The following is a 24,206-nucleotide window of genomic DNA, read 5'->3' as shown; positions in this document are numbered from 1 at the left end:
GTGCCGTTGTCAGCTTACTGAGCTGTGTCCTCCAGGAGCATCAGGAAGGATCTCACTTCTTACTTGCTAGTCTGTTCCTAGCAAGTGGGATCCAATCCTTTCTGAAATACCCTAATACTCTTTCCTAATCCATTGCTTTCATTCTTTCCTCCTCTCAAATCCTCTTTTTGTTTTCGTTATTCTCTGTAATTTTTTTCTCCACATGAAAGAAGTCTGCATTGACTGTGCAGGAAAGCACAACATATACAGTATTACAGAACATACATAAATACAGACATTACCTTATTGAAACACACACACACATTTACCAGCACACCGAACATGAAGCATGCTGGAAAGGCAGGTAGCCGCTCTTCTGGCCAGGGCAGAAGAGGGGGCAGAGGGAGAGCTCCAAGTTCCATCCCCACCAAAACTTAGACACAGCCTCTTTCCAACAACTTGCAGCCATGCCACTTCTGCTGCTAGTGGCACCAAGGAGATGGGAGCAGTGTCTGTATCCCCTCCAATAACACATTCCCTAATAGCAACAACCCTGAGCACTACCACTATGACAAGAAAAAGCAGCACCAGCATTACAGTCTCCTCTACCCCAATTTCAATTCCCAGCCTGAGCCTTCCAGTGCCAGAGGAAGAGCTGGAGCTGGATCTGGATCTAAGTGCCATAGCAAGGGAAATTCTGGGGAAGGAAGGGGAATCATCTGAGTTTGCTCCACACCCCTCAAGTTTCCCCTAAATCCAGGTCTCCTTCCCCAGAAGGCACTTCAGAGGAGGTTGAGGTAGAGGCTGTGGAGGCAAGTGACTCAGCTGAGTCCACTCCTACTGTTGCTGTGCCTCTGCCTGCTGAGGAGGGAGGGGGAAAAGACAGCATCCACATGCACATCCATACCCCAGAAATCATAGAATCATAGAAGTAGGGTTGGAAGGGACCTTGTAGATCTTCAAGTCCGACCCCCTGCCTGGGCAGGAGGGAAACTGGGCTTAAGTGACCCCAGCCAGGTAGGCATCGAGCTGCTTCTTAAAGACCCCCAGAGTAGGAGCCAGCATCACTTCCCTTGGAAGTTGGTTCCAGATCCTAGCCGCCCTAACTGTGAAGTAGTTCTTACGGATGTCTAATCTGAACCTACTCTCCAACAACTTGTGGCCGTTACTTCTTGTTATCCCGGGGAGTGCTGGGGGAAACAAGGTCTCCCCCAAACCCTTCTGGTCCCCCCTAGTGAGTTTGTAGACAGTCACAAGGTCCCCCCCTCAGCCTTCTCTTGTGAAGGCTGAACAGGTTCAGGTCCCGTAGCCTCTCATTGTAGGGTCTGCCCTGCTGTCCCCAGATCATGCGGGTGGCCCTCCTCTGGACCCTCTCAATGTTGTCCACATCCCTCTTGAAGTGGGGCGCCCAGAACTGGACACAGTACTCCAGCTGTGGCCTGACCAGTGTCACGTAGAGGGGGAGGATCACCTCCTTGGCCCTACTTGAGATGCACCTGTGGATGCACAATAAGGTCCTGTTAGCCCTGCCGACCGTGACCTCACATTGTCGGCCCATGTTCATCTTGGAGTCAATGATGACTCCAAGATCCCTTTCTGCCTCTGTGCTCTCAAGAAGGGAGTTTCCCATCTTATAAGTGCGTTGCCGGTTACTACTGCCCAAGTGCAGCACCCTGCACTTGTTCGTATTGAAACACATCCTGTTTTTGTCATCCCACCCGTGCAACCTATCCAAATCTTTCTGCAGTCTTTCCCTCCCTACTAGCATGCCCACCTCACCCCAGATTTTGGTATCATCAGCGAATTTGAACAGGTTGCTTTTCACCCCATCGTCCAAATCGCTGATAAAGAAATTGAACAGCGCGGGCCCAAGGACTGAGCCCTGGGGGACTCCGCTGCCCACTTCCCCCCAGGTTGAATATGACCCGTCCACCACCACCCTCTGAGTATGACCCTTCAGCCAATTAGCAATCCATCTGACCGTGTAGGCATCGATGCCACAGTTGCCTAGTTTTTTAATGAGGATGGGGTGAGAGACAGTGTCAAAGGCCTTGCTGAAGTCCAGAAAGACTACATCCATGGTGAGACCTGCATCCAATGCTTTTGTGACCTGATCGTAAAAAGAAATCAGGTTGGTCTGACATGACCTGCCCCTAATGAAACCGTGCTGGTTGCCCCTCAGCATCACCCCTGATGCCAGCCTATCACAGATGTGCTCCTTGATGGTCTTCTCAAAGAGTTTCCCCAGAATTGAGGTAAGACTGACAGGCCTATAGTTGCCTGGGTCCTCCCTCCTCCCTTTCTTAAAGATGGGGACCACATTGGCTATCTTCCAATCATCTGGCACCTGGCCCAAGCACCACGAGCGCTCGTAAAGCCATGCCAAGGGCCCTGCAATAACCCCTGCTAGCTCCCTCAACACCCTGGGGTGGAGAGCATCCGGACCTGCTGATTTGAACACGTCCAGCCCCTCCAGTAGCAATCTAACCTGGTCCTTCTCAACCTTAGGTCTTGGGGCGTTCCCCTCGAGTCCATCTTGAATCACAGTGGGGGTGTCCCGGTCCCTGTACAAGAAAACAAAAAATGATGGGGTAGTGTGGCCTGGGATCATTTTGAGCTGGCAGGTGATCCCACATATGCTACCTGTCTGCACTGCTGAGCCCAAACCAGCCGGGGCAAGGGAGCAAAACACATAGCGAAACACATGAGCACCACGGTGATGCTACTGTATCTCAGGAGGCAGCACGCCCTTGTCCTTGCTCCTCAGCCTGGCACCAGTGGGAGCATGCCCCCAAAAAGTCCCCCCTCTCACTCAGAAGCCCCAAGGTAAACCCCAGCAGTGGGAGGTTCACCTTGAGGAATTCCAGCTGCTCTACCAAACCAGGATCCAAAAAGATGTGGTGAGGTGTCACAACATCCCCAGTAACGTTGAACACCCACTTGCTCAGAACGCTGTTCAGTGGACAGGACGTGTTCCCAGGCAACCATGGCCAGATCTTGCCACATCTGGCTGCAGCTTGCCCAGTAGGCCAAGAGATCACACAGCAGCAGCTCCACATCCTCGACAAGATAGTGCTCAGGCCTTGGTGACTGCCTATCTGCCTGATGGTGGGGTCTGGTGCCTCTGGACCCCACCATGAAAACCATGCCCTTGGCCCATATTGGCAGTGCCTGTGGTGGAGGAGGACACTGGCTGGTGGATGGCGTACTGGAACGGGACGCTGAAACCCCCTCTTCCATGTCCCTCCATCTGTGCCCTTCTGCCTCCCGGACTCTGTTCATCAGCACCTCCATCCAGTGATCCAGGGTTTTGCTGCCACATATGCTCCCCTTCACCCTTGGGTCACACACAGCCACCAGCATGTGGACCCTACTGGACCACAATGGATCTAGCCATTTCTTGATGCTCTCCTTCAGCCACTTCACCAGTGCCTGCACCTATGGTGACAGCGGCTTGCCTCAGCCAGAAACATCGATCCCCTGGAACTTGTGTATTTTGTTTCCAAGTTCCCTCCCTACAGGGATACCTGGCTCAGGAGGGTATTGCCACTGCTGAGGTGGCCTTGAGGAAGGGCTTGAGAACCACCAAGAATTGGGAGATGGTATCCCATTCAGCTTTAAGCGGGCCACTGATCCCAATCTTCTGCATGCAAGCTCATCTTATGGATGGCCTTGTTGCTTGACCAGCCTTTCGAGCATCAGGTATATGGAGTTCCACCGAGTGTCCACATCCTGCATGATTTTGCACTGTGGGATGCTCAGCTCTGTCTGTTTGTCCTATAGCATCTTGCCCCCCTTGATGCTGCAGTGGAAGTAGCCCACCAGCTTCCTGCATTTTGAAATCAGGTGACTGGTTGTGACAGCACCCTCACAGGCAGCCCTATCTCCTTCCAAGGCATCCCTCACTATGAGGTGCAGCTTGGAGCCACACAGAAGATGCCAAAGTTGGCATCACGGATGGCCTTCACCATATTGGCCCCATTGTCAGTGACCATGAACCTGCAGGTGAGCTCTCCCTGCCCAACGAGCCACCCGTACACCATGTGGTTCGTGGCCCCCATGATCTCCGCCTTGTGGGACTCATCCATCACCTCAGCTTGAAGGAGCACCCACAGATGGCCTGACTGGTCACACTAGTGCCCTGTGAGGGAGAGGTAGGCGTGATCTCCACCCCAGCTGCTCCAGATGTCTGAGGTGAAGTGTAAGGTCACCTGCAGACCTACCTTGCATAGCTGCTCCTTCAAGTACTCACTGCATGCCTCATACAGGGAGGTCACAACTGTCCTGCTGAAGGTAGTGCATGTGGGCACTTTATACAATGGGGCCATGAGCTGCCTGAACCCTGGCCACTCAACTAAGGAGAAGGGCTGGTCATCCACAGCAAGCATTTCCCCAATGCTCTGGGTGATCTCGCTTGCCCTTGCATGAGTGACTGGTGCCTCCTGAATCTGGGGGGACACCCTCAGAAGCCGCCGACAGCAGCGGCCCTGTCAGGGGGACACCAGCCCTGCTAACAGCATCAGTGTCGGCCATCGGGGGGCACTGGCCCTGTTGGCGGAGGGCATGTGCCCCCCGTAGCCTATGTGCCCTTGCAACACCCCCCCCCCCTTTTTGCAGCCTTCTCCCACCGCTCTAGGGTGAACAAATCTGATATCTTTTTGTAAACCAACTGAATAGTTGGAAAAATATATTTTAGCAAGCTTTCAGGTTGAAAAACCCTTCATTAGGCTTAAGCATCTATAGCTGGTGTGTGTGCACTTCCTGGATGGAAGGAATAGTAAAGAAGCCAGAGGCTGGCATGCAATGCAGGCAAGAAAGCCAGTCAGAGAAAATGGAAATGGAGGCATCAGGGGGTGAGGGACAGGCTGAGGTAGGGAGGAAAGCAGAATGTAGCAGGCAAAAGTGGTGAGGTACCTGGGGAGTCAAATGTCTGGCAGGTTGTAGTGTGTCATAATTCCAATGTCTATATTGAATCTATGAGTTTTTGTATCCAGGAGGTTGATGAAGTGAAGTTCATAGGCTTGTCTGTGAAAAGTGGTTTGTAAATTCCCTTTCAGGATCAGCCTGAGAGATTGGAGGCAGGTGGTGTTCTTGTCTCCGATAGATTTTTGGTGTGTATTCATTCTGGTGCGCGGTTGTTGCTTGGTGCCTCCTACATATTTTCCATCAGGGCAGTTGTATTATATTGTAAAGGTATCTGAACTGTACTTCATCAACCTCCTAGGTACAAAAACTCATGGACTTAATATAGACATTGGAATTCTGACACGCTACAACCTGCTGAACATCCTACTCCCCAGGTACCTCTCCACTTTTACCTGCGCTGCTATATCCTCCTTTCCCCCCCCCCCTCCCCACCACCCCAGCCTGTCCCTCACCCCATGATGCCTGCATTGCATGCTAGCCTCTGGCTTCTTTACTATTCCTTCCATCCAGGAACAGCACACACACCAACTGCAGGTGCTTCCTCAGCATGATGAAGGGTTTTCAAGCCAAAAGCTTGCTAAGATATATTTCTCCAACTATTCAGTTGGTCTACTGAAAGATTGACTTCTATAGTAAATGTTTAGGATTGTGAATCCAAAAAAGTTGAAAAAGCCGGTAGGGAAATACATAGCGCCTGAGCGAGGGACTAACAATAGAGGGATGGGGGTGAGGAGGGGAATGCAACTAGGTTACTGGAGATACAATGTTAGCCAACTAAGCCTGGGGGTGGGGGGAAGGGGAAGGGGAGGGCGGGGGTTTGTGACGCGGAGAGAAAAAGAAGATGGATACATACAAACCCGTTATAATGGTCTGCAATGGTGGAAGAAGTGGTTCGAAGAAAAAATCTCTCAATCCATATACAGTCTCATCACAGGGGTCCTCTTCAGGTGGAGCAGAGTTGCCCATTGCTGAAGAATCCTCTCAAAGTGAAGGTCCATCTGGTGCCGGGGGGGGGGGGGGGGGTTCAAGCGGTCCCCTCTGGGTCCGGTCTGGCAGCGGTTTGTCTGGCGGGGTCAGAGTACTGGTGGTGGCCCGTGAAATTGACCAAAAGACCCTTGTCCGCCATGTTCTCAGACCAACATGGCTACAACCTACACCCCTAGAACCTGTCGCTGGTCAGCTGACCGGAAGGAGGCAGGGCCCTGGGCACATCTAAGCCCCAGGGCTGGGGCTGGCAGGAAGAGTTCTCTGGCAGCTGCTGGAGAAGAAGCTCCTGCAGGAAGGGAAAGAAAGGCTCTGTGACAGTTTGGCTGCCTGAGATGCTAGTGCTACTGTGCTGCTTACCTGTTGTTATTTAAAGCGGTGGACCAGACAGAGACTGTAAGGGAGGAGAAGGCTTCACTGGGGCACACTACCATATCATGTAGAGGCCCCAGCACCAGTGAGGGCACAGTGACAGGGGCATAGAAAGCCCATTGACAATAGAAGGTAGAGTGATCCTGAGACTTCATTACAGGGACGATATCAATTATACTATTTGTGGGGCACGGGGTATGGTAAAGGGTGGTTGGAGCCACACATCTAGCCCATAAGGTTGAGGGTGTCCCCGTGAGACACCTACTTTGCGTGGATCCCAGCAAGGGGTCCAAGAACCTACTGGGGTCCATTAGTACTGTGACTGAGCTGAAGCTTGAGGGCAGCCTCCCTATCTATTATCTTTTCCAACAAGACATGATGGCAGGTGATAAGGGACGGTGCCCTCAGGGCAGAGCTGGCGCAGTCATAGGGCCCTAGGGGTATCACGGCCATCTCTTGGGACCCTACTCTATTACAAAGTGCTGTTTCCCAGAAACCCCTGCACCTACCTCCTTGAAACTTGACAGACTTCATGGCCTCAGAAGGGGCTAGCATCCTTGTTGTTTTTATACTACTCTGCCTTACACACACACACACACACACACACACACACACGTCATGAGTTTTGCTCTGAACAGTTTGAGGTGCAGTTTCCCTGCACCTATCTCCTTGAAACTTGACAGACTTCATGTTCATGGCCTCATAAGGGGCTGCCATTCCAGGTATTTTCATCCAAATCTGGCAAGAAATGACAAACGTATAGGCATTTTTGTGATTCCCCATTATAGCCTATAGGTGAATCTAAAACGCGTTGAAACAGTTTTGGCGAAATGAAACGGAACAGTACTTCAAAACAGTGAAATGAAACACTTTCCCTTTGAAACAATGTATCTGAAATCGAAACAAAATGGTGTCATTTTGCACAGCCCTATACAACCCCACTGCCACTTTTGTGGATCTGCAACCCCAAAAACTTTGTACCAGTCAAAACTGTGCCAGTTAAGTTCAGTGAATTTGACCTGACTTGGCAAAAAATGCCTTGTGAATGCTGGTAGACAAGGTTCCTTGGATTAATCTAATATCTTTTATTAGACCAATGTGAATGCTGAAATCTTCTCTTTTTCTTTAGCAAAGCACTAATAAAACCTTGTCTAAAACAAATTGTCATAGATCCCATGGAAGTCAATGGAGAGAGAACTTGTACCCACTGGAAGTCCTTAATGTCTTAGTATTGCTTTTCAAATAGGTACACTTCTGTTATGGGTGAGCCTTCATATCCCAAAGATTCAGTACAGTCCATGGCTTGTACTTGGCAATGAGAAGAGCTGTATTAGTGGAGGGAAATTGCTGTTAAACTGAAAACCTACACAATATGACCTTTGGCAAGAAAGTAACAAGTTTCTGCTCTGAATGGCCTTACTTTTGGAGAAGTACTTCTGCAGGTTCCTAGTAACTTATATAATAATGTCCAGTGGTCGGCAACCTTTCCAGCTAAGAGCTGGAATGATCCAGCGGAGTGGGAGGCAGGTGAGTGCTAGGACCTGGCCACTATCACCACTCATTTCCCTACAATTGCATGGGAAGACTGCCTGCAGCTGAAGCTGCTGAATGCTGCCAGAACCCCACATCCATGGGCTGGAGCCAAAGATTCTGTGGATTACCAACCCATGATTAATGCTTGCATTTATAACTGTTGCTCAGTGTTTCCCATGAAATGAAAATCTGTAACTGATGAAGCCTCTCAAAACTACATGTATGCATTCAGAAGAGGTGCCATCCCACAGCTTCATGAATGGCACAAGCCCAAGGAACTAAGCTTTAAAATTAAACATTTACCTTTCATTTAAAAGGGTGCAGAAAAGAAGGAAAGCAAAGGGCTGCTAATAACATTCCCAACTGTATTGCTGTTTCATTTCCATGTTTTACTGCACCATTGTTCTCTTTTGGCTGATTCAGCAGATGTGACAACATAAACTAAACAATTTTACAAGTGTTCCCAGGGACCTGCAAGTCATGCACTATACACACAGTCTGCAGGAGAGAAAGTCTGAAAAATGATGCAAAGGCAGCCTTATTTGCTCAGAAAGGGGCATTAGGGCCACCTAGTGGCTGTAAAGGGAACAAGGAGACCATTTCAGTAAGAAGATTATCAAACAAAATACAGATCTTTCTGGGTCCCACCACATGTTACACTTAAGGCATGATTAACCAGGTAATCATGCCTTAAGTTGTGACCCAACTACATGTTCAACCAGTTAATGGTGAGATAAAACAAGCAATAAGCTACAATAACTTTATAGCTTCTTCTAATCATGCCATTAATTGCACGTGCCAAGTGCTCCCCTGTGGTTGGGAGCCCCATCAACTGAGGGACTTCCAGCCCCACAGCTGACAAGACTTGCAGTGGTGGCAGCAGTTGCAGCTGTAGCAGATACATCAGGGAGAACACTGCCCCCTGTGAGCCTCATAAGATGCAGGGCTTACAGTGGGGGCAGCATAGGGAACACTGCCACCCCTGCAAGCCCCACACCTCGTGAGGCTTGTAGTTGTGACAGTGTTTTCCTTGAAGCTGATAGGACTCACAGTGGGGGGAGCATTCCTGGCACAGGCCCCGCTGCAAGGCCTGCAGCCCACGGCAGCTGTGGGACTTACAGCAGGGGCAGCACAGGGAATGCTGCCCCTGCTGTGAGTGCTGTCAGCTGTGGGGCTTACAGCCAGGATCCGAGGCTCCCTCTGCACCAGCAATAGGGTATGATGGGATCCAATGTGTGCTTGTGTGACCCATGCATTAGATCCCATTGTGCCTTTACCTGCATATGTAGCGGGGGCTTGCTATTCAGGAAAGCCAAGCAGTTGGTACTAAAACAGAATGCTTTGTCAGATTGAATATAGCACTGCATGAAAAAAGCATACCCAAGAAAGTTGCTCTATCAGGGGTCCGTACTATTAGATTCTTGTAAGCAAAATGTATTGCATTTTCCTAAGCTTCTGCACAAATTCGGTGGCAGTTGAAGGACAGCATGACTCTTACTGAAGTTGAAAGGTTGCCCTTGACTATCTGAAGCAGAGGTCATTCTGTTGGCCCCTCTAAATTGGCACTTTTGCTGTCTCCCCGCCCCCCATTACACTGTGTCATGACCCAATGATTGTGTGTGTGCCTCGGCACTGCAGAATTACTTCCCGCCATCTGGAGCTTTCTTTGCACAGTGCAATTCTCAGCTGCAGAGAGAAAACCCTTGTGCAAAGGAGTTCCTGCCACTCGCATGCAAATTTGTTCCCCGTTATTGGCTGTTTCTAAATTATTCCCACGTGGCGGCTAGCTATTGGCTTGCTAGCCATATAAGAGGCTTGAGCAGTTTCCGCCCAAGTCGGAGATCTCCGAGAATCTCAGGAGGATCCTGAGAACCCCGATTCCGAGAATTCCGGGAGAAATCCGAGAGAATTCTGGCAAGGAGTCCACGATTACCTCGTGGATTTCTACATATATCTCGGACCGACTGGTGGTTTGATCAGCCATCAAGAGTCTCTCTCCCCATCACCGGACGATCCCTGACGTACCCCTGCCCTGCGCACTCGTTGAGAGTCACAGCAAGGACTCTCATATCGGTTTAGAGAGCTCTCACCGTTCGAGTTTTCTTCTTTTCTTCTATCTACAACTGTAACCAAGCAAGTTTTCCTGCCTGCACCGCGACCATCTACGGTGTAAGTAAAATAATCTTTAATCAACCTCTACGCGTTGCTGCCTAATTCTAGTCCGCCGTGCCGACTTCCCCGGCCCACGTGCCCGGGCTGCTGGCCACAGCCCCTCGGCCCCGACATGGCGACGAGGATGGGATATGGGGAAAGCATGATAGAACTAGAATTAGTTGAGAACTGCCCTTGGTGAAGTGGGAAACGCGACGTAGCAAGCGTCGTGGAACTGGAGGCGCATATCGCTTACCACCAGGCGGGTGGAACGGGTGAAAGTTTTATCAGCGGGCACCTTTCGCTGAAGGCAGAAGAGGGAGCTTCCGAAGACGGAGCCCCAAGAGAGAGGGAAGTGTATCTTCACCCCACGGCATTTGGGTGTATAATGAATAATGAACGGGTCCTGTTTAGGCCCCTCAACACTGTGTCCCTCGCCAGAGTCAACCCGGCAGGCGCGGTAAACCCAACCCTCACCCAGGAGTGTGCCCGTTGCCTAAGATGTGCTCGGGAGAGTGAAGAACCGGTGCCGATCGACCGGTTCACCCCCTTTATGGTGGCGTCTAGATTGAGGGGTCGCGAGCTCCCATCTGGGCTCCGCGAGGATCTGGAGACAGAGGAACGCGCCGCAGATGAGAGGGTGGCCCTGAAATGCGACAAGGGGAGAATGTTAACTGCAACATTTCGTACTGTAACTGATTTAATGCAGCAAAATGCAAGTTTAAGAGCCCAGCTGCGCATGGCTGTTCAAGCGGTCAAAAAGGCGGCTGCGAAAGAAAATCTTGAGACGCCACTCCAAGATGGCACCGAGCAAGAGGGAGACCACGTGGAAGAACCGGAAGAGAAGGGTGGAGCTTCGGAGGAACCCGCGAGAGTTCGGCCGGCGACCCTGCCCACCGACGCAGCGTCGTTTCCGGCGACCACGCCTTCTTGCTGACGGAAGGGAGAATCGAGCGGAGGAGTGCATCCGCCCCTCCTGCCAGAAGCAATAACAGCAATGACTTCCACAGCAGCAACGCCTCAACCTGTAGCAACAACCAGTCGAGTCATCAATCTGCAGGGTACAATTTGCGCTACTACCTATTATGCTCGCACTAGAACTGAACTACAGGAGTTGTGCAGAGAATCAAGAATCCAACCTGAAGAAACTCTAGCTGTATGGTTGGGACGTCTGGTTGTAGAACTTGGGTCCTTCCTGCTGAACCAGGAAGAAGCAAGCTTCTTGGTCAGACAAGCTTCGTGGAGTAGAGGACATGTCACTGACATCAACATGGTGACGTTTAACGCTCACTGGCCCATCCCACTCCCAGCGCTTGTTGCAGGACAGATAAACCAGAAATCCCACGCATGGCATGACGGACGGCCAGAACGTACCGGCACAGAGCAACATATGCTAGCGATCATCGGAGTATCATACTGTGCCTGGAACCCCAGAACATGTACATTGGGACCGACACCACTTCAGCAAATAAGACCATGGCCTCACCGTCATCTACGAAACCCTGGAACCGTTCCAGTGACCATCCACAGCATAGATAGTTGTCTTGAGGTTTATGGATGAAAGAACATCATTGTCCTCCGGATTCTGCTTAACCCAACCCGTGAGTAATCTTCTTCGTCAGTTGTCACGACTGCGTATCCTGATGGAGCCAAGAATATCCAGCGATCGGGAACATCGACACCCAACCGAGGCTCAAGGCACAAGACATCACGAATCCGATCTTCCACCATTGCCACAGAGAACACCAGAGGAGCGATTCATGTTTGGATTCCTCCTACAGCGTTCTGGACTCAGTAAACGGCAACTTCGGATTTTGGGAGACGCAGGCCAATGGCGATTGGCATATGAGTTGGGTTTTCATTATTTGGAAGAGCTAGATGACGGCTCCTCGACGATTTCATCTAGTTGATCGTGCAAGAGGGAGTCGGCTGCACTCTAGCCGTGTTTAAACACCTGTATTATATATTTTGGGGAAGTGGTAGTGCATTTAACTAACCGCCCTATTGTGTGCGGGTTTTTGTAAATATTTTGATATACGTTAACTTATTTTCTGAGAGTTTTGTTTACAGGTTCAGGACTCAGAGCGCGTGGCGGAGAGAAGCCCCGAGAGACAGAGGGACAACATCATCGGCAAAAGTGAGGGCTTGGCACGCGCCTTCGCCGTGACACCCACTGAAGCCCTAATCGTGCAGTTTTTTGTTATGAATCTGCTTATGTGTGCATGTGTATGTGCCGGCTATTATTTAATTCGATCCCTGGAGAACGAACTTTTTATGTTAGCTAATTTTGTGTTTACCCGTTTAGTTCAACAACCAGTTGTGAGAGATTTCGACGACCCAAGTAACGAGCATGTGGTATAATTCAGCTGTGCCTTCAGCAAGGGGAGATGTCATGACCCAATGATTGTGTGTGCGCTTCGGCACTGCAGAATTACTTCCCGCCAGCTGGAGCTTTCTTTGCACAGTGCAATTCTCAGCTGCAGAGAGAAAACCCTGGTGCAAAGGAGTTCCTGCCACTCGCATGCAAATTTGTTCCCCGTTATTGGCTGTTTCTAAATTATTCCCACGTGGCGGCTAGCGATTGGCTTGCTAGCAGTATAAGAGGCTTGAGCAGTTTCCGCACAAGTCGGAGATCTCCGAGAATCTCAGGAGGATCCTGAGAACCCCGATTCCGAGAATTCCGGGAGAAATCCAAGAGAATTCTGGCAAGGAGTCCACGATTACCTCGTGGATTTCTACGTAAATCTCGGACCGACTGGTGGTTTGATCAGCCATCAAGAGTCTCTCCCCGTCACCAGACGATCCCTGATGTACCCCTGCCCTGCGCGCTTGTTGAGAGTCACAGCACGGACTCTCGTATCGGTTTAGAGAGCTCTCATTGTTCGAGTTTTCTTCTATCTACAACTGTAACCAAGCAAGTTTTCCTGCCTGCACCGTGACCATCTACGGTGTAAGTAAAATAATCTTTAATCAACCTCTACGCGTCAGTGCCTAATTCTAGTCTGCTGTGCCGACTTCCCCGGCCCACGTGCCTGGGCTGCTGGCCACAGCCCCTCGGCCCCGACACACTGCTACTCTGGCCCTATTTTGATTTAAAATAGACTTTAGTACATATGCCCATTTAGTACATATGGGGTGCATCTACATGAGAATTTTATGGCAGAAATTACTAATTAGCTCTGCAGTAAAGCGTCAGCGTCTATATGTACAGTGCTATTAAGTCGGAATAAATTAATTAATTTTGCTATAGGAAGGTACTGTCCAACACAAGTACTATCCTATGGCAGAGCTATTTACTCTGCCACAGTGCATGTGTAGCTGCTGAATGGGCCTGGCTGGGTCATGAGAATGCTACAGTGCAGGGCTCCCTGCTTGGCTAGGCCCGCATTGGAGCACCTTCATGCCCCAGACAGCCCCTCTGCAGCATGTTGAGCTGGGTCAGAGCAGCCCCAGGCTGGCAGGATGACCCCCAGGGCCCACTGCCAGCTGGGGCTGCACCGTCCCACTCAACATGCACTCAACATGCTGCAGTCCTGGGCATATATGTAAACACTGTGAGCTGCGCCAAAGTTTATTGAGTCAAATTAATTTAATGTGTAGCCATACCCACAGTATTCCTTCCCTACAAGCTGTTGCCCTGCATAATGTGAATTTCACCATCAAAATGTTGGAAAGTAATGTCTTCTATTTACTCTAACAACCTATCAAGTATCTTAGTACAAGGTGCTCTCTCTTGTCATTGGTATTACTGGAGCAGGGGAGCAGTAGTCCTGGATACTGTTACTTATTTTTCTCAGAAAGATTTTTTTTTTTTTTATACATATATAAATGTTCTCACAGAGCGCTGAAATTATGAAAAGTGAGATGAATTGCAATATACAGTGCATTAACTGCACTGATTCTGGGCTGGGATCTACCTAGCCTGGAATATGCTTATCTCCAAAGATGAAAGGAAATTGGTGTCTGTCCAAGCTTTCTGTTTTGGTCATAGAGGTAGGACCTTCTTCTCTATCCTCTGACCCCTTGCCTAACCCTGCAAATCAATTTAGTTGGCGGTTGTTTCATTTTTCCCATGAAGTTGTTGATGCAGATATGACAGTAACTAGACAAATGGTGCCCTCTAGTGCTGAAAATGAGAAATAAATAAAGAGTTGAGGGCGGTAAACAAAATAGGGATAAAGGCTGATAGTGGGCTGTAGGGCTCATTATACAGGCTGTGAGAGACTACATGAGGAGCAGCTCTTAGCACAGATCACTACCAGACAGTGATATCTTCCTTACACAGGCCATCCTGCATGTCACCCAGAGGCCATTCTTTTCCCTGTAGACCAGTGACACTCAATGCTTGTGGCCTGTGAGCCAGATAAATGGCATAGGGCTAGTTTGTAGGCTGAATCAGACATCATGTATTCAGACTGGGCCCCATGACACCCCCAAATACCAGGATCAGGCCCCAGGGCCCAGTGCCACCTCTGCCCAGCTCCTCATGCTAGAGTTGGGGCCTCAGGGCCCTGTGCCACCTTTACTTGGCCCCACATGCTGGGATTGGGCCCCTGGGCTTTGCAACAAGAGCCCTTGAAGGGTGAGATAGGGACTGAAGCCCAGAAGCCAGGTCCAGTGCAGTGGACCTAAGCTAAGAGGGACCCAGCCAGATAACTTGGGCCAAAGCCAGGAAGGCTGAAGCCCCAACAAGGGTGTGTAGGCCTGAGGAGGCCTGAAGTGGTAACTGGTAACTTATATGAGGCATGGGTCTGGCTGTAGGGGTGGAAGGAGGCCACAAATAACCCTTAAGGTAATAGGTGCTCTGGGGCATGGATGGGCCAAGAGAGCTCACTTAGTGATTGAGGGGCAGGACTGGATTCTGCAGGGTCTGGAAGGGACCTGCTGGCAAGAGTGCAAGTGAGGGCTCACTCTGGGATCCTAGGGCAGCCTCCCTTTTACAAAGCAGTGAAATACATCCAGGTATGGCAGGTGAGATAAGAGTGAGGGTACCCAGGGAGCCTGAGTTGGGGGTTGGAGGGCTTGAACTTACTGGACATACACATGTGTGTAGGCCTAAATGAGCTAAATAGTTGGGGGGGGGGGTAATGGAGCATTTTCTACTACTTGGAAAAGGTGGGGAGGGGAGTGGGATGGATTTTGGGGTAGCTGGTTGCTGCCAAATATTTTTCTCAGCTTGCTGTGTCAGCAGGACTAAGTACAGATAGTCAAAAAGCCCCAGGCTAAATTGATTCAATCTTCTCAGGTTAGTCTAACTGGTGTAGACTGAACCAATAAGCAAGTGAACAGACATTCACTTTTGAGTCCAGAAATGCAGTCACATGCCTATAGTGACCCAGGCCAGAAGCTGAGGGGCACTACAGCATATCCCTGCTTGGCTGGAGCAGATAGCTAGTGCCAAGGTTAGCCTGCCCACTCTGTAAAGGGGGGCTTTGCAGGGGAGGTGCAAAGCATCCTGGGATGCTGGAGGACTGTGAGTAAACTTGAATTGGGAGAGGATCTCAGGCAGAAATTCAATAAAACTTTTTAACCTAAATCAGTTAAGTCTGATACTACAGCCATCCACGTTTGTATTAAACCTGTTTCAGCCATTCTGTAAGTGACTTATGTGCACTGAACTTCTGTTGTGTTACAGATTTGAACCAGTTTCTGGTCACTTATACCAGTTTATGTATAATTTCTGTCCCTAGCCCAGGGCCCTTAGCAAAACAATGCTTATGTTTGTACATGTTCTGCATCTGCTTTGGGAGACATGGTTTCCACCAATAGCCCTTGGGGTTGTCTTTGACACCAGAGATGTTTCACTGGAAAAAGTAACACATTTTTGCTCCTGTAGAGGGTTGTAAGGTCTCTGTAAATGGCATTATGATTGATAGGAATAGCATACTTGAGACAAAAGTTAGCATGGCAAGGCTCAGAGAGAGCGCTCACAGGGAGGTTAGGGCCACCACTAGTGTGTCTGCTATCATGGACTAGGGAGCACCACAAAGATTTCTTTGACTGGTGAAGTTGTCAGGCACAAAAATGTATTAATTGACTTTGGTTAACTCATAGTTACTAGGGTAAGAGGGGTAAGTAGGAACCAGCCCCAGGTGCTAACTTCTGGGGGAGGGGGAGTGGGGGTGATAAAATACCAGCCCAGTCACAGCCCCTGCCAGGTGTGTCACTGTTTCCAAGGGCAGAAACCTTAAGTTACACCTCTGGCTTCAGGAATGTGTATGAAAAGGACAGGTGTGGAATAACCCACTATGTTCCAGTATGTAATTCCTCCTGTGGGCTAGTTTAAAATTCACCCAGATGTGAGCACTAGCATTTGAAATCCTAAACAGTGCCAATTCTTGTGCCTTAATAATCACAGAAAGCCAGGACCTCGTCAGGGGCATGATGAGAGTCAACACACATTCGTCTCAGGGGAATTGTTCTTTGGTTAGAGTATTTGCCAGTTCTGGGAAAAAGCATTCTCTGTGGGAGGGCTTAGCTCATCACCTTCTGCAAATAATATTGAATAGGAGGGCATTAATTGTATTATCCTGGAGAGGAGGGAGAGGGAAAGAGGCCTGGCTTCTGTGTTAGGAAGAAAGCACTGGAATTAGCAGCAGGAGATAACATTACATAGATTTCTTCTGGGCACATAGTGCTACAGCCCTGCAGAGGAAATGGTGTGTTAGACCATAAGCTTCCCAGGGCTGCTGCTTTACAGATTAGTGTGTTGTGTGCAGTGACTCAGATAACCACAGACCCAGTTGCCAATCTGTTGTGATTGAATTAAAGAAGTTCTGGCCAGGGATTGTCAACTTTCCGAAACAACTGACAAATCCAGTTCTTAAACCCCTTCCCCCCACCACACCTCACATTCATTTTGCAGCCTACATTGATTCTGGCTACTTGAAAATATTCCAGTCAGATGCATTTCATGTGAATAGATGGCAGAGTCACAATACGAAACATTTTTGAGCATTGAAAAAATCCATGTTGGAAGTTGCCTGCCCTGAAAAATCTCTTTCCCCACCTCATTGTGTCACATTGTATTACTGCATGATACTTCACATTAGCATAGCAGATATGGCTACAGTGAACCATATCCTATATCAAAGAAGTGAGTGAATTGATAGGGGGAAGGAATAGAGTTAGAATGGGCCACACAGCCTTTGCTTCTATGTCATTAATTGAAATCTTGCCTAGGTTAGTTGCATTTGAAAGTCACTGTTGTTGGATGGTTTGTCTGTGGGAGATTTTAATTTTAACAGCTGTCATTTACTTCCCAGTGTCCTGCCTTCCCCCTGCCCCATGCATCTGGCCTCCATGTTTAGCCTCTCAGCTTTCCAGGTGACAAGTCCAGTTGTATTTGTCTACCTTAAAACAGCCTGAGAGAGCAAAGTTTATTGATATATGCCTAATGGTAGCTCCATCAAATCCATTTCAATATGAAACATGAGGAATGGGTGTTCAGTGGCACGACCTACTGCAGTCCTCAGGCAGGGCGGATGTACCCTTATTATCAGGCTATGGAGGCCCACTTAACAAACTCACTTCTTGAACCCAATTTGTCTTGTTTAAACCACTGCTGCAAAAGTAGGGGATTAGTACACATTTGTATTTTTTCTCGGGGACTAGACTTCCAGATAGTGATGGTCCTGAGCCACACTGGGCCACTTTCACAGTCTGGCTCCTGTCTCTGAAACCAGGTTGATCAAAAGTAACTCCTGCAAAGTGAATCATTTTACTAGTGTGAAGCGAGAGTTAAAGCCCTACTGTCCCATATAAAACAGATGCATTCACATAGACAGAAGAGTTCAATCTATGTTTGTGTGGGTGCTGGTAACACACTAAACTGTACATCCCTTCAATTTCTATGGATTCTGGCTTTCATTTAAACCCCTTTGGCTAGCTCAGCGGTTCCTAACTTTGGGTCATGACCCAAATGAGGGTCACGGGGGCAATGCTAGCGGCGTTGCACATAAAAGATGAGGCATGCTGCATGCTGGGAGCTCCCCTGTCCCCACCCCCGGCCACTGCCACAGCTGCAAGTCACAGAAAAAAAGGTTGGGAACCACTGGGCTAGCTGTTCTGATGAATATTAACAACCTTCTTGAACAGTCTTACCTTTCCTCTTAGTAGGTTTCTACAGCACCACTCTTAGCTACCTGATATTATTTCTTATATCCTGTTTTTATTTAGATACAAAGCTTTACACATGCCCTTGTTCCATCTGTTATTTACCTCTGCTGTGTCTGCTTCTCTCTGAAATGTGAGAAAGGGTACAGTGGTGCCTGAAAGCTTGTCTAATTTCCACCCAGCTATACAGTTGGTCCAATAAAAGATTCTTGCCTCTCAGCCATTATTTTACAGAATTTCTTGCCTGGACTGAGCAGAACTCTGCAAGGCTGGTTTAAATTTTGGAGACTCCTTGTGGCTGTGTTAATCTGGCTGAACATTTCCAATGAAGCATTTTGGAAAGCAATTGCATCAGAAAGTGGAGTGGGGTGTGGTATGTGTTGGGACTGAGGATAAGGCAGTGATCTAGGAATGAGGAGACCAGCATCCTTTTGTTAGTATTTGACCTGTTGTGTGACCACAGGCAAGCTGTCTTTCTTTCCCCACTCTTTCACCTATTTAGCCAGTGTAAGCCCTCTGAGGCAGAGACATCTCTCCCAGTGTGTTTCTGCACCATGCCCATCACAATCAGGCCCCTGATCTGAGGCAGGGCCTCAAGGCCTCTATTGCATAATAAAGGGAGTATAAAGCATGGTAGATATACATGACTGCAGAACTCCATCAGATGCCACTATGGCTACCAGCAGAATTTGAGTATTTCTTTAGCAATAGTAGTAATATGGACTTCTGTAGCACCTTTTCTCTGAGGATTTTGAAGCATATTGACTAGTAAAATGCCTTGTGTCCAGGGCATATTTAATCCAAGGTTTAGTCCTAATGCTGACTACCAGCTACCAGTATTAATCTGCCATTGATTACAAAGATAAGCATTGATCGCTACTATGATGGAGTAGCAGGAGAGAACTGGTGGGGGGATTCTTGGGTTACTCTGGAGTGAAAGATATAGACAACTAGATGGAGACTCAGGAGAACTGAATGAAATAAATGCCTAATGACAGAGAGACAGAATAGGGATTAAAGGGAAGGATGAAGTGCCAACCTGTTGCAGGGTGTACCTCAGTTTTTTGGGAGCTGATCATATGCTCTGCTTGGCTGAGGGAACTGTACATTTTTTAGTGTAGATGGTTCTGCTTCTGGGCTTGAAATGCTTGAACTGCAATTACACTTACAGGGAAGTTTCCCTGAGCAAGGAATCCACTGATATATTTATTTAATACAAATATTGCCTATATAAGGCTGATGGTAGATCGTTTTTAAATTGTAATGGTCTTATAAATCATCGGTTAAGGCTGTGCTTCTGCTGTACTGCGCCTGCTGAGAGATAATAGGGGATGGAAAGGGAATGCTGTTCTGTGTTTGTAGCACATTTACTCACTGATGAGATGGGAGCTACTTAGCCATTGGGTTGGACAAATGCACAGGAAGTCAACTGTCAGGAAGATATGAGTGTCATTGGCCACACGGGGATAGGACAAACAAAGGTAGAAGCAGAACAGTTAACTAGCAGGAGGGGGGAGAGAGAGAGAGAGAAATGCATATAGGTATGTATTGAAGGAGAATTCCCTATTTGTTGGCTGTAAATATGAGCTTGCAATATTTTACAACTTGCTGCTCTGTTTTCAACAGGCTTAGAAGGAACTCCTGGTTTATCTCTTGGTTCAGTATTGCCTGGAACTGTGGCTGTTATCTGATGCAGAGGATCCTTCCTGGGAGCTGTGATCCATGCTGGTCAAACAGATTAGCAGCTTGTCATACAAACTGAGTGTCAGGCACAGCTGGAATGTGGACCCTAGAGGATCTCAGCCCGTGTGATCAGGAACAGACAAGGTCTGGGGAGGAAGAGTCCAGACTGAAGGCAGGGAATCGGGGACAGGGGCTAGGGGTAGAAGTTACGCACAAACCAGTGTAAGTGATTGGAAACCAGTTTAAATCTATAACGCAACAGAAGTTAATTGCACATAAACTGCTTTCAAAAGGCCAAAACCAATTTAAAATAAACCAGGATGGATGTAGCATCAGGCTTAACTGTTTAGGGAAAATCAGTTTATTGAACTTCTGTCCCAGATCCCCTCCAGATTCAAGTTAACTCATGGTTTCCCAGCATCCCAGGATGCTTTGTATCTTCCCACAAATCTCCTGTGATGGTACCACTTACGTCTGAGGTCTTATTTTAGCCCTTATTTCTCAAATTGCCTAGTCTTGGGACTCCTGCGGTATATTTGGACTCTTGCCTGCCATGCCTTGATTAATTTGGATGTTATTAGTCAGGAGGTGTTACTTAAATTTCTTTTCTGCAGTCAGACACTGGCAATCTACATAGAGATTTATTTGGGTTATAACCTCTCTCAGATGACACCCAAAAATCACATCATCGATTGAATCGGAGTCTTATTTGCATTATATAATTTTCTTTATTGTTTCTACAATTTATTTTTTTTACATCTATAACTAGCTCACAGTCAAACAAACTGTGGTTATTTCCCATCATTGCATGTAACTCTTAATTTTTCCTTAGAATTATTTAGTTGGATCTAGTCTCAGATGATATACAATTTAGGGTAAAGGTAACTGAACTGTTCAAACGTGGCCAGGATACTTTTTCTGTTTCATATCTGTCTTTTTCTTGAAATCTCCTCTATCTCCAGGTGAGATCTGGTCTCACTAGATTCCTGGGGATACTTCCATTTTTGTTTTGTTTTGTTTTTAAGAGTGAGGGAGTAGCCGTCCCTCAGGCTCCTTCTCTTCTCAACCCCCCTAGAGCCCAGTTGGTTCAGCTCACACACACACACACACACAGAGGAAACAATAAATCAACTTTCGCTGCGACCTGAAGAACAGCCACTGTTCTCTCCTCACAGCTTTGGCTGATGATCCTTTCCCCTGCAGAGTATTTTTTTTCTTCTTTAAAAAAAAAAAAAAAAAAGATGAACTTACTTTACCAGTGACTTCCCAGCTTAATGGTATCTGGTTGAGTCTTCTCTTCCACTCAGGTCTGGTTCTAGGGATTCTCTGTTCCCAGCAGTCTTTTCCATTTTTTTTTTCTTCAGAGTCGTATCTCGCTTTTGATTCTCTCCGCGTGCTGCGCTGCCTCTCCTGGGAATTTTTTCTATCTTAAAGGAGCAACTGCTCCAGAAGCTTTGTTTTCCCACTATCTTCTCCTCTTTGCTCTGCTTGGTCTTTTTCCCTGTGGTAAGTATTTGACTTATGACCAGTCCCTCGTCACACCTCCCCTTGCAGGTTCAGGGGGCTAGACTTAGCCCAAGCTGTCTGCTCCAGCTGAGTAGGGAGGCATGCTTTAAAACTGCCCAGCTTCTGACCCAGGTCACTGCAGGCATCTACCTATATTTCCACAATCAAAAATGAATGTCAGTTCACTTCCTTATTAGTTCAATCTACACAGCTTAAACTAACCTTTAACGATTGAATCAGTTCAGCCTTGGGCTTTTTGACTGTCTATACTTAGCCAGGCAGGTCAGGAGACCAAGTTCAGTAAAGAACCCGGATTTAGGCCCTCACCCTGGATAGAACCATCAGCCAAGTTTAGGAGGCAGGAGTCCAGGCTGGGGTTGCTAGGTAGGGGGTCTTGAGCAGGCTGCTATAGCTGTATGGGATCAGGACATGGGTCAAGGTTAAGCCATGAGGCAGGAGCCGGCAATCAGAGGACTGGGCTAGAGTCTGGAGCACAAGGGGCCAATGGGGAGAAATGAGCATGATCCCAGGAAGCCAACAGGCCAGATCCAGGAAACAGGAAACCAAAAACAAACAAGCAGGACCTAGGACACTAGGAACAATCAGGCAGAACCCTGTGACTGGGGAACTAGGAATCAAAGGTAGGAGCAAGGAAACTAAAAACAAGGGGTGAGAAGCCCAAGGTGAAACAGAGAATTATCCTTCCTGTTGTGTAATCTGCTGGGCTCTGAAGAGCTGCAGTTGTCTGCCCATGCAGGCAACTGGGGTCAGCTGGGAGTAGTTAGGCAGCCAGGCCCAAAGAAATTAGGTAAACTCTAAAGGAAAAATATACTCATTTGTCCTTCCTGATTCCAGAAAGATGCAAGGGCTCAAATAGACCCAAGAACTTCTTCAGTGGCACTTGCAATGTGCTGCACATTTTTCTTGCAAATCAGTTTACCAGATAATACAGTTTTGGAGGGTGAAATGAAAACTTCAGATTAGGAGCTGAATCTCTGAACACTTTTATGTTCACCCATCACTGGTTAAGGGGGCCATGTTTTTTGTTAGCTTTGCACATGTTAATTCTGAGGAGTCCTATAATGTGGCCATCTCGATTTGATCCTTTTTTCACAGTGTACTCGCATGACTTCACAGTTCAACAGAGAATGGTTTATTTTGCTTTTGCTAACATCTGTAGAATTTAACTGTAAAGTTGTGACTTTGGAGCTCTTGGCCAATTTTTCTCATGTTACAGGCATGAAAGTGTTTTTGGCCTTTGGTCAGGTAGATTGGAAGATTCCCATGTTTATGACAGTTTTGCATGTTATAGTGTCCACTACTTATAGGGAATGGAGAGAGGTGCCAAAGTGCTACATCATTCCTGAGTCTCTTCTCTACATTACGAAGTGCTGCTTTGCTTTGGCAAGCAGAGGTGTAAAAAGATCACACCCTCTAGCTGACCTACCTGTGCCAGCCAGCCCCTCCCCTCCTTCCCCTCAGGGTGGATACAGTTCTGGCAGCAGAGCTTCTGCCATTCCAGGAAATTGATTCAATTCTGGCAGTGAGAAAATTTCTTCTGCTAGTAGTGGTACATTGACTTAAGGGGCTTTACCACCATATCACTGCCACCATTGCTATAGCCACACAAGGCCTGTAGTGTAGACTAAACCTTGGAAATACCTCCAATCTCTTTAGCTGTTTAAAAATCATAGAATCATTCTTAAAGGGCATTTTATTTATTTACAAATGATGGGGTAACCTGGAAGAAATAGCCTTTTCCTTCATACTTGCAGAACACACTATTATATGTACCAACTGCTACTGATGGGCTTGTAGGCATCTAGAATACATGCTGCCCATGTCAGTAGCATGGTTATGATGTCTTATACTGTGTATTAACTCTTACTTAAACCCTTTTCACTGTAACTTGAACTGACTGTATTTTTGTTCATGCTAGTTTTAGCTCAAGCAGCATATAGTCCACAGAGCTACTGGATCCAGCCCACAGAACTGGGGAGGGCTTTGGTGGCAAAAGTTTGGTAACAGTCTAGCAGTGGGGGGATGGAGGGGGGCTTTGCCCACACCCAAACTGGACCCACACAGCAAGAAGCTGCACCCATGCCCCAGCTGAGGAGGGGGAAGAAATGGCAACAGGAAAAAAACAAAGCAGAAGCCAGGTTGAAACACTGCCCTAGCATGGACACAATCCAGGTTCTTTCAGCCCATGGCTCCCAAAGGTTGCTGGCCTCTAGTCTAGCTAATACATGAAGTCGATACAATAAAACTTTACCACACAACATGACATGTGGCCAGAGCAGGAGAGAGTCTCTGCCTCTGACTAATACTGACCGTTGTAAGTCACCTTGGACCATATCCTGCAAAGGCTTGCCCATGCCCTTATCTTCATGCATTGTGATTAGTTCCCACTGATTATTGTGGGGATCCTGGAGTGTATCTTTGTAGAATCTCTGCCTCAATTTACCTACCTGTAAAAATGCAGTAATAATCTCCAAAGGGTACTTATTATCTTGAGCTAATTAATTATAAAACACATTGAGAGTCTGAAATGTTATGCCCTGGAAATACTAATTAATAAGATCACAATAACATAACAAAGAAAAATACTAATGGAAAAATTCATACCCTTAAAAAAGAATGAATATTAAAAGATTGTTAAGGTTTACAAATTAGGGGGTCATGTATTCCCCAGCCCCTTTACTATGTAATTTTTTTCCTGGGTTTTGAACTAAATACATCTCTAGCATTTTCTTTCTCCAGCTTCCAGGTGCAAGACTGTGGTAGGGCACTGGTTGTGCCTGCCACTTTAAGGGTCAGAAAGCAGCAGCTGACAGGTGCCTGATTAGGGCAGCCATTTTAGATTCAGGGCTGCCCATATAAACAGGGCAGTTCTGATGCTGGAGCCGAGTAGCAACAACATCACCTGGCTGGAGGGCTGCTGATATCATCTGGAGGTA

At 47.7% G+C, this 24,206-nt stretch overlaps 1 long non-coding RNA gene across 1 annotated transcript in view; it reads left to right on the top strand.

Moving 5' to 3' along the window:
- The first annotated feature begins 20,754 nt into the window (after positions 1-20,754).
- LOC132248604 (uncharacterized) overlaps positions 20,755-24,206 on the top strand; it is a 41,462-nt gene continuing 38,010 nt past the window's right edge. The window contains exon 1 of the long non-coding RNA XR_009459891.1: positions 20,755-24,203. This is a non-coding gene — a long non-coding RNA (uncharacterized LOC132248604). The remainder of the gene's footprint in view (positions 24,204-24,206) is intronic.

Source organism: Alligator mississippiensis, chromosome 2, assembly GCF_030867095.1.
Source record: "Alligator mississippiensis isolate rAllMis1 chromosome 2, rAllMis1, whole genome shotgun sequence".
NCBI classification, from domain to species: domain Eukaryota; kingdom Metazoa; phylum Chordata; order Crocodylia; family Alligatoridae; genus Alligator; species Alligator mississippiensis.
This window is presented reverse-complemented; position numbering and strand designations above follow the sequence as displayed.